We start from the raw sequence: 13461 nt of genomic DNA, 5'->3' as shown, positions 1-13461 counted from the left end.
AAACATCTAGCATCTCAGTGATAAGCTCCTAATAGCATAACTAAGTTGCATTGTGGGTAATGTAGGCAAAGATTAAACAAATACCTCATCTTCTGCAACAATACTAATTTATGCTAAATTGGTTGAGTTCTTTTGAAATATTTTACAATTTTGCAATTGGCTGACAATACTTGTTGCACCTTTACTGATCACACTTATAACATTATATTTGACTTGTTTTTGGCAGTGAAAGCAAGTAAGCATGGCAACTATTTTATATAAGTGACCTAGGCATTTAAATAAATGTCGCTGTGAAATATGCATAAAGGAAACATCTTCAGATCTAAGAGACACTTGTGTTCAAACCTCAAACACACCCTATCATCTCCTGTATATTCCTACTGCTTGGTCATGCAACATACTGCAAGGTCCACCCTTTTGATACTGTATGGTGCACCTGGAGCAACACTATGCGATAAGCAACTCTCTTAAACTCTGCTTTATGGATTGTTCACTCCGTCTTTCCAACGGAGAATAGAACACATATCCCTGTTTCACTCGAGTAAAGATGTGTATTGACTTAAATGCTACTAACTTTTTCGGGTTGGGTGGACACTGACGAGTTAAAATGTAATGAGATAGCCTCTCACAGTGATCCTTTACTTCCCTCTCCGCCATGGGGCGCAGAGACCGACGCAGAGCAGAGCAACAGCCCGGTAATCCGTGCGCTTTTTGCCGTGGCCATAATTAGATTACGGTGGTGCACCGATCACTGCTGCTGCGGTAAATGCACGACTACCTTCCGACAAAAAAAAATCTCCCTTTCTGTCTCCGCATCACCTCCCCCTCTCTCTCTCCAGCGAATGTCGTTAGGTCTCTCTGTCTCCCCCTCCCTCTCCGCTTGAGAAGGGGGAACACTAGAGGAGATATACTGTTACCCTGGCCTCTCTCATACAGAGCCGGTAGTTACCTTGCGAGTCCCACAACGGAGACTTCCACTGACAGAACACGAGAGGAGACTATTTTTCACCGCGCAAAGGGACCTTATTTCTTGGTGTGTTTGACTTGAACATAAACTCGTCTTTTTTCTCGTCAGCGGTATTTTTCTCTCCTTAAAGAAAAAGTGGAGCCGGGTGGATGAGTTGTGTGGATGTTATTTCCTGGATTTTCTCCTCGTGCTGTGTGTTACCGCGGCCCGGAGACGGCAACAGTGTGTGGAAAAGTAGATATTAAACGTATGGTTTCAACGAGGATAACGCGGTAAGTACTACAACGACAACCTTTATTCTTTAGTGAAACATCTATAATGCTTTATAGTACAGCTGTGTGGTTCCGTGGTGAGTTTACTGACCTAAGGATGCCCTTTTTTCGTTTCTTTAATCCTTTGGTGCGTTCCTTTCCAGTCTGTTATACGGCTACATTATTTATATGCATCCATTCTGGGTAGAAATAAGTTGTGCTCCTGTTACGAAAATAGTAAAGAGGCTATACTACAGCTGCTGACACATGCTTTGAAAAACTCCTCATTTCCTACATTACAGTATTCCTGCAGTAGTTGTTATTACTTTAAAGGGGGAACTCGCTGTCCATGGTTCTGAAATCAGCTGTGGAGAATTTAGTTTGCTCAATTGACGACAACTCAGCACATTTATATGCAACACGCTGCTTTAATTAATCGCCTCCAGCTTCAGCAGTGATAGCCAATGATCATAATGATAACGGCTGCACCGTCCTGCCTTCACCACAGTATACCCTACAGCTAATATTGGATCTTTCATGTGATACAAAGGTGTATTACATTTCTGTGTGTGAGTAATGTGAGGTTCAAACACATTATATGCTATCTAAGGCATTCCCTTATCGTACCCCCCTCTCATTTGAAGACCAGGAGTGTATTTTCTCAACAAGTAGGCAGGGAAAGAGCCTCTGGGCTGCAACATTACCAGCATATGTGGTCTGTCTCAGTGGTCCCGTCAAAGGCAGGTTACCTCGCAGCAGCATGTGTGTCTCGGATTATAAAGAGAGAGAGGAAGAGAGAGAGAGAGTCATCCGATTACTTAAATTAGGGGCAAGCTGTCTCCTCCAGAGAGAACACATGGTGAGGGGAGAAAGTCAAAGGTTAAGAGGTGGGTTGTTGTAACAGGTGAAAATGCTCTTTCGTTTTTTTTGATGATGCTTTTAAGAATACCTGTATTATTAATTTCATCCTGCTCTGGTCGTCAACAAATGAGCTCATATATAATGTGAGGCGTTGCTCCGTCATGTGTGAACGTGGCTCGTACACACAGGTGAAGTTACGTAGTGCTAAGTAACCATCAGTGACTTAATATTGCTGCGGTGTCTGTATGGAGAAGCAGAGTGTGACTGCTTTTGAGTGGCCAATACTACCCAACGGATGATGTGCTTTAGTGTGTGTGTGTGTGTGTGTGTGTGTGTGTGTGTGTGTGTTGTGTGTGTGTGTGTGTGTGTGTGTGTGTGTGATGTGTGTGTGTGTGTGTGTGTGTGTGTGTTGTGTGTGTGTGTGTGTGTGTGTGTGTGTGTGTGTGTGTGTGTGTGTGTGTGTGTGTGCTGTGTGTGTGTGTGTGTGTGTGTGTGTGTGTGTGTAGAATGGTCAGTCAGGCAGAATGTGTTTCATGAACCTGGGACCCACCTGTTCGTCACCATGTCAAACCCTGTTAGTCACGCTGGATGACAGAAACACCAGGACTTAGATTTAAATAACTGCTGCCAAGTCCTTGCCTTTTGAGTGGGAGTTTTCTATGAGAGATGTGTTCATTTGTATGGTTTGTTATCTTATTAGTGAGGTAGGTCATTAGGTAGTTGGTTTGTTATTCCTTTAAAAATAAATGAACGGATCTCTACATTACAAAAAGCACCTTTTTCGCTTTGCTTCATTACCTGTTTTGAAAAATGACTTTGTTTACCCAATGAATATTTCATACTATTTATAGTTCTGGATGACAGCCACTGATCATGTTTGACCCTGATTATTCAAATGCCTTGATACAGTAACCAAAAAGGACTTTCAAACTGAAAAAATATATAATTTCTAAGATCTTAGGGATCGTGTTTTACAACCAAATTGCACTGAAACGTTGCCGTGTACTTTCTTGACTGAGTTATTCGTCACATTTCATTCAACTATTAATAGAGTGTTTTATTCCAATTGCATTGACTAAACGTTTGATATTTTAGTGCGGTTAGCTGTAAAGCAGAAGGAATAATCTTATTAAGTTTGTCTACAACTAACCTAGATTACAAGCAGTGAATGTATTTGGATTTAACAAACACAAACTCCTTTACAATTCAAGAAGGATGACGTGTTGGAATAAAGTTAGGGTGCAGATACAGTACTTTGAGAACTTTACTTGCAGTAGTTCTCAATGTTGAATCCCTGGAGTCAAAGCCATGTGGATCTTAATTTGAAGCATCTACTAATTGAATGATGTATACATGGGATGCTTATTTAACTTCATGGCTGGGTAAACACGGCTAAACTGGCTCCAAAGGTTCACAATTAGGAGCCAATACTTAGTCACACTACTCCTACTTCTGTTGCCTTTTATTTTTAATTGAATGCAAGCTTTTGTATTGTGTAAGAGCATCAGATATGCATACAAGATCATGCTTTTTGTTGCGACATGTTCTTCTCCTGCAGTGTATACAGTATTCTATCAGTGTACATGTATAGCAAATGACAATGAGACCAAACCAAGCTATTAAAGGTAACAAATTGGAGTTTAGAAAATCAATTTCAAACATGTCATAAAACGTTACGATTCCTCCGTTTCATTAGTGTCGGTACTTTAAGAATGACGGGGAAAAGTACTCCGGTGAGAAAGCGCTGTTTTAATCCCTCCCCTCTCAAGACAATATGATGTCGGGTTGCATTTTTCTAGAACTTGTTGACAATATTAATGTAACAAAATGAGCTGTGGTGATCTGTTAGGATGTGATGATTCGTGGTGCACTCATAACGCGCAGGGCATGATTGATTCTTACTGTTGGGACTCGGGTTTGAGTCCAGCATGAACTTTTTTGTTATTTTCATGTCGATGCACATTGAATATGTTGTTTGAATAGAGGATTCGTAATATTGTTTGCCGACACCAACATTCACGACCAAGCAGCATTTTAAAGTCTAAATATCCCCAATGACATTTCTGCTGCTATCTTTGCAAAACGAGGTAACAGTCACATCTTATCTGGATGAGTGCTGCACCATACCGTTTTTATAAGGGATACATGTGTGGGTATTCTTTCATATTAAACATGATCGCTGGTAGATAGCCACAGAAATCGTAACACAATTTAACCTGGGCGGGTCACATTTTAACGTGGGCGGGTCCCAGTTCCGTGGGAGGATCACAGTTTAACACAGATGAAGACTTCTCCACGCTGCTTTCAAACTGTGAGTAAACACCGTGTGCTTCACTTGGAGGCTGTCTGAAGGTATACACAGATGGACTTGGACATTAACAACGATATTCCGTAATAAGTCTGGAAACAATAGCTGGTTTAAATGATTTATTCGAGCAACTCGTTTGTCTTGTTGTAGTCCTCGCTGTTCGCGTCCGGATATCGCCATCGTAATCACAACCTCACACACTGGTACTGGATGTGCATCAACGTGTTCCTAAGAAGCCAAATATACCAAAAGATGTATGTAAACGACAGAAGAAAGCGATCGAAATGTGTATTTCAGTCGAAAGTCACGCACCCCACGGAAACGAGTTGATTGGGAAACAAGTTGATCGGGAAACAAGTTAATCCGGAACACCGGCCCGGGAAGGAAGAGACACGCAGAGTGGGGGAAGTCCCCCACCCCAACGCAGCACACCCTCCCGGCCATCAGTCGAACCCGCAGTTCGGAGGAACCGACCGCCAGAGCACCGGCACTAGGCCGGGCAGGCGTGGAGGCCCTCCGACAGTGGGTCGCGTTTGCCATTCGATCAGTGAGAGGAGGAGAAAAATGCATCAAAAATGGTCAAAATCCGTTAATATATGGATGAGTGGGGGGGACCGGGCAATGTCCCCGGTAGAAACCGGGTGAAATAGCCAAAAAAATAATAAAACCGGGGAAAAGTGAAAAAAAGTGTCCGAAAATAGGCACTCGTGAGGCGGGCAGAGTCCCCTGTCAACTCCCGTTACATTCCTCCATGGTGTCATTTGAGCGGGGGGGTCAAAAGGGCTTGACCAAGGCCGACCCAAAGTGCACGGTGGGCGGACTCATCACCTCCGTGATGAGTCTCCATTGTGATTTGAAAACTTCCATCAAACGAGTCCTTCGGTGGGCGGGAAAAAAACCGCGTCATCGTCACTTCCTGTACTGACAGTGGAGGTGTGCTGAGAGTGGAGGTCTGCACCGGAACTGAGAGTGGAGGTCTGCACCGGAACTGTCCTGAGAGTGGAGGTCTGCACCGGAACTGTCCTGAGAGTGGAGGTCTGCAGGCAGGCTCCCATGCAAATCTAAGTCAAACCAGTGTAATTTATTTTGTGACAAACGAACATTTTCGTAGTTTGACGAGGCAATTAATGACAATGATAACTGTCTAATATGTTATCTTTTTAGCTAACTTACCAATGTGGCTAACATCGGCAATGTACATTTTGTCAATAATTATTTATATTACTGTTACATGTTAATAAAATATAAAGTTACACTACAATTGTATTGATCATGAAAATAATAAAAGAAAAATAATCGGAATCGCAATTCTTGACTTGGTATCGAAACCAAATTGTTGGTATCGTGACAACACTATATGGAACCAAGATGTATTTCATATTAAGATGCAATGGAAAACCTATTAGACACAAATGGATCCTGAGAAAATGCACAGTTCCTCATTTCCCAGAGCTACCTAAGCTAAAGTCATTTCTGTTGTTGTCATTGTTTTAATAAGATGTCATCGTAGCTTCTGTGTTGAAGTAATGCTACATGCCCAATGGTACGGTATTAGTTTATTAGCACAGGACTGTCTAGTCTTAGTTTTCTTATGATGACAGCAGTGAGACTGGAGTCATGTTGTTTTCTCACTGGGCCGAACGGAGCCAGAGCTAACTGACCCGCCTGGTTTCCACACAGCTCGGTCCGGCTGTGAGAGCCCGGCTCAGATGTTATTACCATCACCTGAGGCGGCCATACTGTGACTGACAAAAGTACATAGTCTAATATACTTTTTCCATCCTAATTTAGAATTAACGTCAACCATAGTTCTAACTAAAACATCTTCAATGATTTGTTAAACGCCTTATTGATGTTGTACATGCAAATGTTTTGGGGTTTGACTTGACTTGAGCTTTGAAACTTGTTAGTTCCTTATTATATTTGTTTGGCAAAAGTCTATAGATAACCATAAAACATTGACAACAGCTCTCATTTCATTGGACCTTTAATTTGTAAAAGTTGCCATTGATTCAAAATCACATTTGAAATAAATGAAGGAAATTAAGTAATTATGAAAAATCTTTGATTACATTTTTGTATCTGATTCACGAGTCCAACCTTGAACCTAATTATTACATGAATCCATGTATAAGAATGCATCATGATTATCTGATCATTAAAGCGCTTACTCACTTAGATCTGGAAAATCAATAACTTGGCGTCGTTGGTATTTTTTATTTTGAAGAATCATCCTGGAAATTGTTTACGGGTACGTTTTTTTAAATCAAGCTGCTACCAAATTATTAAAGGTCAACTCCAGAGAGCTTCCACTTCCTTAATTTTACCAACGGCTCCCTCTGTACTCACTTTAGATTTAAAGCTCTCATTATACCTTTATTTAAATGTACTGACTCGGCACCTGTGATATCTGTCCTCTCACTTCCTCCCAGCGGCCAGACTACCTATTAAAAAGATGTCATATTGAATTATCCACACTCATGTGAGCACAGCTAACTATTCTCACTGCTGACAGATTGCAGGCTACGGCTGACTTCTTCGATTTCTCCCTAAAGGCTAAAAGTGGATGGCGTAGTCCTCCTAAGAATTAGCCAATTCTTTGCATAAATCCAAAACATATGTTCATTATCTGTTCCTATTTGTCTTATTATGGTTTTTGAAAATGTACCGCCTAATTCCTATGCATTTACTACGCATTCAATATATTCAGATATTTCTCAGGTCTACAAACAACATTTTTTTGTGTGCATTTCTGAATACACCTCAAAATAAAAAGCACTTGTAGTTTTGTTGTTTTTGTTGAAGTAAACTCATAATATTCAATGCTTCGCTCAAACTTCACCAGAACGTGTTGTTGTACCTGTGCTGGAGTTATATATGCTGTTGAATGCTCACAACAAGCTTTCTTAGGCATGTCTTATTGAGTTAGACACGCCTGTCTGAGCATCAGTGGACTCAGTTGAAAAATAACATGTTGTGAAATAACAAACATGTGGTTTTTCAGATCATATTAACCTACTTTACATCAACACCCATTCAAAATTAGTCATTCAAAACATATTCCTACCACACTTTTTTGTAAATTCCCATCATAGCTGTTTTATCATTTCTACAGATTTAATATTATGCTCTTCGTACAGAGCCGCATCGTGTGTCATTATAGCATGGCTCTACAAGTGCATATAATTGAAGAAATGAGACGAGTAGGAGGACGTCTGCTCATCTCTGTTATGCTAGTGGTATACAATCTAATCCAGAATTACCATAAATACTTTTCAAGAACATTGTTGTGCTTTATCATTGTTGTTTCCCTTTAGAATAATATTAAGCACATATTTTAATGCTGAATAAATGGTTTACTTTGTGTTTAGTCGAATGAGCAACAATTCATCTATGATGTTCAGAGATGGGGTCGTTACTAAAAAAAAGTAATATATTACATATTACTTTAAAAAAAGTAATATATTACACTACTTCGTTACTCTCTACATAAAGTAACTCGTTACTTTACTCGTTACTTTACACGCAGGGCCGGCCCGTCCCTCCCTACAGGCAGATCATGCAGACTGCTAAAGTTTCAAATGTTCTCTTCAGTTCAGTTGTCGCATAAGACTGATCCAGATAGCTCCTGAATGTTCTCCTATCTGACCATGGCTGTCCTCTGTCTCCTGCTATCTGTATTTTGCTCAGTCTTTCTCTGCTCACGCTGTTGCGTCGGCGTGTTCTCCTGCGTGTTGGCCATGTGTTGCACTGGAACCAGACTGGAACACACTGCCAAGACTTCAGCCGAGCACGTACGAACTGCGCATGCGTGAGTGGCAATAACTCTCCTTACCAGCAGGCGGCGGTATATGTGTATTCGTCATTCAAAACAGGCAACAACCGGAAAACAGAGAAGAAGAACAGACTGCGTGATAGAAGGATATAAACAAACAACAAATAGCTGTGCGTTAGCTTCACCTTAGCATGTGTTCTTTGCAGGTGTTTGTTGAGGTTTGATTATGACTGATTTGAGTAAGTAACGAAGTAACGCGTGTCGGGGCAATGTTAGTAACTAGTGTGATTACTGCATTATAAAAGTAGCGCGTTACACTACTCCGGTACCAACAAAAGTAATATTATTACAGTAACACTCAACTCTGATGATGTTGAACAACTTGTACATCCAGGAGTGACATTACATTCAATTAGATTACATAGCATTTAGCTGACACTTTTATAAAAAGCAACTTACATTAAGTGCAATAAACCATACAAATAAGGACAACAAGAGCAGTGCTGACATATTTAAGTGCTGGTGCATAAGATTATTTGTTCCTTTAATTTCTTCTTTTTTTCTGTTTCGCCAAGGTATAAGCGAAACAGATGGGTCTTTAGTTTGCGACGGAAGATATGTTGACTCTTTGCTGTCCTGTTATCAGTTGGAAGCTCGTTCGCACTACAAATCGTACATTTAAATGGGTATTTTGGCATACATTTCCCCACATGGCATTTACATTTATTTTCTACCCATGTTTGAATGACAATGTCTAAACAATGTTACACTGTGAAACGGGGGACTTGTAGTGATGCACCTGCAGCTCCTCTGCTTTTATGAGCACAGCAACACCCACTGTACTCTTGATGCTCAGCACAATCCATCAGACAGACAAGGGAACAATCAGGGGAACATACAGTAGTGGAGCAGGTAGCATAAAGAGTCTCATATGTCCCTCAGTAGAGAGTTCAACTAGTACTTATTTGGACTTACATCTTACAACTCCAAATGAATGATAATGTTTCTCCAAAACGACTACATGTGTAGGTAGGAAAGTTCCCCAATCAACCTAAAAGGTGATAATAAGTTCATTATGCCCACATTATGAAATATATGTTGGCTGCCAGTCTTCTATGAGATTGTTTTATGTCTTTACAGCAATAACAGAGAGATAAAAAACACCATCTGCCAGGCTGAAGAGTATCATTTAGGATATCTACTTTATTCTGAGGTATTCTGTTCACACTGGGGAAACTTTTGAATGACTTTGGCTGTTTGGTTCCAACTTTAACGCACAAATCCTCATCTTCATTGACATTTTGTCTGAGCTAGTTGGTTTTGGTGCCAGGTGTTGTTTTGTTTTCTGCGTGAGGGATTGACTTTACATTCAACAATACAGCCGAGTTAATTGTTTATAACAAGATGATCTGCCTCCTGGCCAAAGCACTCCACGGAATCTGCATAACTGGCATGCAGGCTTGAGAAACAAAGAGACAAATGAACAAAAGCTGCCCAACTTTTGTTCTTTGCTACCAAATTTGTATTCAGATTGTTACTGAATTTGTTTCACACTGGGTAAGAACTTTCCTACAGGCAAAATAAGAACAATTATTAAAGAAAGCAAACACTAATCGAAACGAGATTGAGGTTCTGTTTGTAAGTAAGTAAAACAAAAGTAAAATGTATTTATAAAGCGCTTTTCCCAGACATAGTCACAAAGTGCTTGACAAACGAATCATAAAAGATGAAATGACCACACACGCCAAGTACAAGAGAACATGCACACTTTCCAATTAAAACGCACCATACCCTATATTTCATAGACTTATTGTTATATTAACTCGTTTGAAAGTTCGTTTTTGGTTGTTTGTGGTCGGCCCCTGTTCAATGAGATGGGTTTACCAGAATGCCTTTATCCCAGGGTGAGATTAAATGAACTTAATTGTAATCCTTTGTGGTAAAAGTTCTGAAAATCCCCAGTTTAATACCCTAAGTATTGCTTTGTATCTGATCAGGGGCTCCTAAACCTCTTCAGTCCTGGCCCCAAATAAGAAAGACTTTGTCAATGAGCGTTGGACATATTTACAACTTGGCACTTTGTTTGCCATATACTGTAGATGCCACTGTGGATTTTACTCACAAGTTTATAATGATACATAGCTGCTGCAGTGGCCATCTCTTCAGTGTGGCTGGGAATCTGAAAGTGGGACATAACCAATGGGCACTGGGGTAATAAAGTAGCAGGCTTTCACCCATGTTGCAGCTTCCTCAGGCACTTTTTGGTGGAAACAGTCAACACAGCTGCAGTGGTTATTCAAGGTCAGAAATGTGTTATTCTGCATTGTACCGAGTGATAATGGTGTGTTACAGGGTGCATGAATAATGCCTCTCATTTCTCTGTGTATCAGGAGCAGAGGACATTTTGATTGTAATAGGATTGTGTTTACTGTCAGATGGGAACGGGAATAGAAGATTTCATTTATACACATGCTCCATTAAATAGTGGCACACAGTAAATAACCAACTCAGATGCAAGTCACATAAAGTACACAACTTATGTATCCTGCATATTGTTAATTGCACGATGAATAATGTTTGAATCAGAAGAGACTCCATATTGGGTTTTGTTTATCTATTTTTATTGACATGGTGCTCGATAGAGTCTAACATGAAGGGCGAATTGGGTGTAGTAGACTTGCATTGATTTCACACTGAAAGAAACTATTTAAAAGTTGGACAGTCCCGATATGACTGGCTCAGGGCGAGTGTGGCTAATTTAATTTACTTAAAAGAGTGAACGTCAATAGTCATCTCATTGAGTAGAAGCCAGAGGGAGAGGCTTCATTCTTACTAACTGAACTTGCAATATGTTTTATGTTTACTTTTACTGCCAGATGGAGATGGAGTAAGTAATGCTGATAGTTTGGGTTTTACTGTAATGGGTTTTGAGACACAAGTCTGAGATTTCTCCAGTATGATGGAGGTGACTGGAATCCCATTATTGGTGCTCAAAGAATTGAAAAAGTTACAAGTCGCTCTAATACATATTTCATTATGGACACACTACTCACAAAACAACTCCTGATTGCTCTGTGTTTTTGAATCCCGCATTCATCATTTGGTTTAGTTTCTCTGCTTTTACCAACCTTATTTCTGGTCACAGCCGGTAGCTGTTTGCAGTGAAACATGCTATACAAGCTCATTGTTTTCTACCTGCCCAGCACCAGAGAAAATAAGGGATTTAATGGAAAACAGAGTACCGTGTGAGCTGCAAGGTTATTCTGGAGACTAATTTAAAGGAATAAATAGACTATTACTACAAGAAACCTTCATTTTCCAAATAGAAAATGAAGGTTGCCTGTGTTGGACCTTTATTTTTTATTTTTAGACGCATATTTCTGTGCCTTAGTGAACAAAAGAAAGTGTTAATGTATTTTGATTAAATTCAAGCTCAGAATGTATTTTAATTACGGCAGAACGAAGTCCGTTTGATCCACAGAACTAGCCATTTTCAAATTAACTATATCTTTAAATGTTGGTGACACAACCCTTTATAGTCTGCCTCACCTTTATGCATAACATAGCCATTAAATAATAATATTTAATAAAATGCTGATCACATTCTATGTCATTCAATCTGCATAATGCTGTTTAACCATCCTGTTGAATGGAAATATACATAACATCATATCATGTTTGTGTCTCATTGTCACATAAACACAGTCAGTGTGTCTGATATGAGACCAGGAGATCTTCTGAGGCTGCAGTGTGATACCTTCCATAGTGGTTGGCACTTTTAGCAAAACACTCACACGTAACTGTCAGCGGAAATTTCCATTATAGGTTGCGTAAAGAAAAATAAAGGGGTTGTGTGAGAGTCTGTGTTTCTGTGGGATTGTGTGTGAGAAAAATGTATTGTTTTATCTAGAGAGATGGAGGAAGCAATTGTCTGCGACACTGGAAAGTGTGTGTGTGTGTGTGTGTGTGTGTGTGTGTGTGTGTGTGTGTGTGTGTGTGTGTGTGTGTGTGTGTGTGTGTGTGTGTGTGTGTGTGTGTGTGTGTGTGTGTGTGTGTGTGTGTGTGTGTGTGTGTGTGTGTGTGTGTGTGTGTGTGTGTGTGTGTGTGTGTGTGTGTGTGGTTAGTGGCCACATGCTAAGGCACACAAGGTTGACAGTGTTAAGTCTGGCCTCTAGCTCAGCGTGTGTGGGTGTGGGTGTGTGTCTGTGTGTATGTGTGTGTGTGAGAGAGGGAGACACAGAGAGAGGGAGGGAGATTACAGAGGCTATTGCCAACTTCAAAGTGTCTCCTGGTGTTGTGCCAGGTCAGCATGTTTACACAGGAGAATTGGTGTTGGGACACACACACACACACACACAGGCAGAGTTGCGTGCACAAATACTGCATGTACATGTGTACACACACCTTATCTCCTGTTGTGGCTCTCCTGAACATACTCACACACACACACACACACACACACACACACACACACACACACACACACACACACACACACCGCCCACAGTGCAGGGCTTATCAGTAGACCCTGTGAGTTGGGGGAGGCATTTAATCAGGGTCAACGCAATGCTCTTGGCACCCAACTGATCCACCATCTCTCCCTCTCTCTGTCCTCTCCTTCCTCCTCTCTCTCTCTCACCAAATATTTCACAGCAACAAAACTTTGTTCCAGAAAAGTTAAAACTGGATCACTGGAGGCTTGAAATAGTTTCAAACTTCTTCGGCTACTTTTGGGGGAAAGTGTTTAGCCAGTTCTGAAACATTCTGTTTATGTGTTAACAGTTACATACAAAGAAGGAGACTTTGGTAAATACAGTTGTTGGCTTTCTGTTGGGTAGTTACATGAGAAGGTATATATATTTTAAAGGGGCCCTATTCTGCTCATTTTCAGATTTTATTTTTGTTTCTCTACTGTGACATGTTTCCATGCTTTAATATTCAAAAAGTGCTTTCATTTTCATTCACTCATCATACTGCCTGTGTTGCAGCACCTCTTCTCAGGCTCTGTCTGCTCTGATTGGTTAGCTGGTCCGCTCTGTTGTGATTGGTCAACCGCTTAGCGATCACGTACACTGTCATGGAGTGCTGGCAAAACGAAGGGCAAATGTTACATAGTGATATCGGTATGTTAGGGAAGTAAAACAACGAGTCCAATTGGGGGTTTCAGGTAGGGGGGAAGTTTATGGGAGAGAAACTGAATTGCGTGAACTTTTGGATTTTAGCCTTTGCACAAAACCTATATACAGTAACACACAACAGGAAAAGGAAACCCCCCTTTAAATCGGTCCGTTGAGGCCAC

The 13461-nt window shown here is 40.6% G+C and overlaps 1 protein-coding gene across 1 annotated transcript in view; it reads left to right on the top strand.

Moving 5' to 3' along the window:
• Positions 1–895: 895 nt before the first annotated feature.
• pcdh15b (protocadherin-related 15b) overlaps positions 896–13461 on the top strand; it is a gene marked incomplete in the record, with an annotated part of 209215 nt that continues 196649 nt past the window's right edge. Inside the window, 1 exon segment of the mRNA XM_034214440.1 lies at positions 896–1239.

Source organism: Gymnodraco acuticeps, unplaced genomic scaffold (assembly GCF_902827175.1).
Source record: "Gymnodraco acuticeps unplaced genomic scaffold, fGymAcu1.1, whole genome shotgun sequence".
Lineage (NCBI taxonomy): Eukaryota > Metazoa > Chordata > Actinopteri > Perciformes > Bathydraconidae > Gymnodraco > Gymnodraco acuticeps.
The sequence above is the reverse complement of the archived record's forward strand: the minus strand, read 5'-3'. Positions and strand labels throughout refer to the sequence as shown.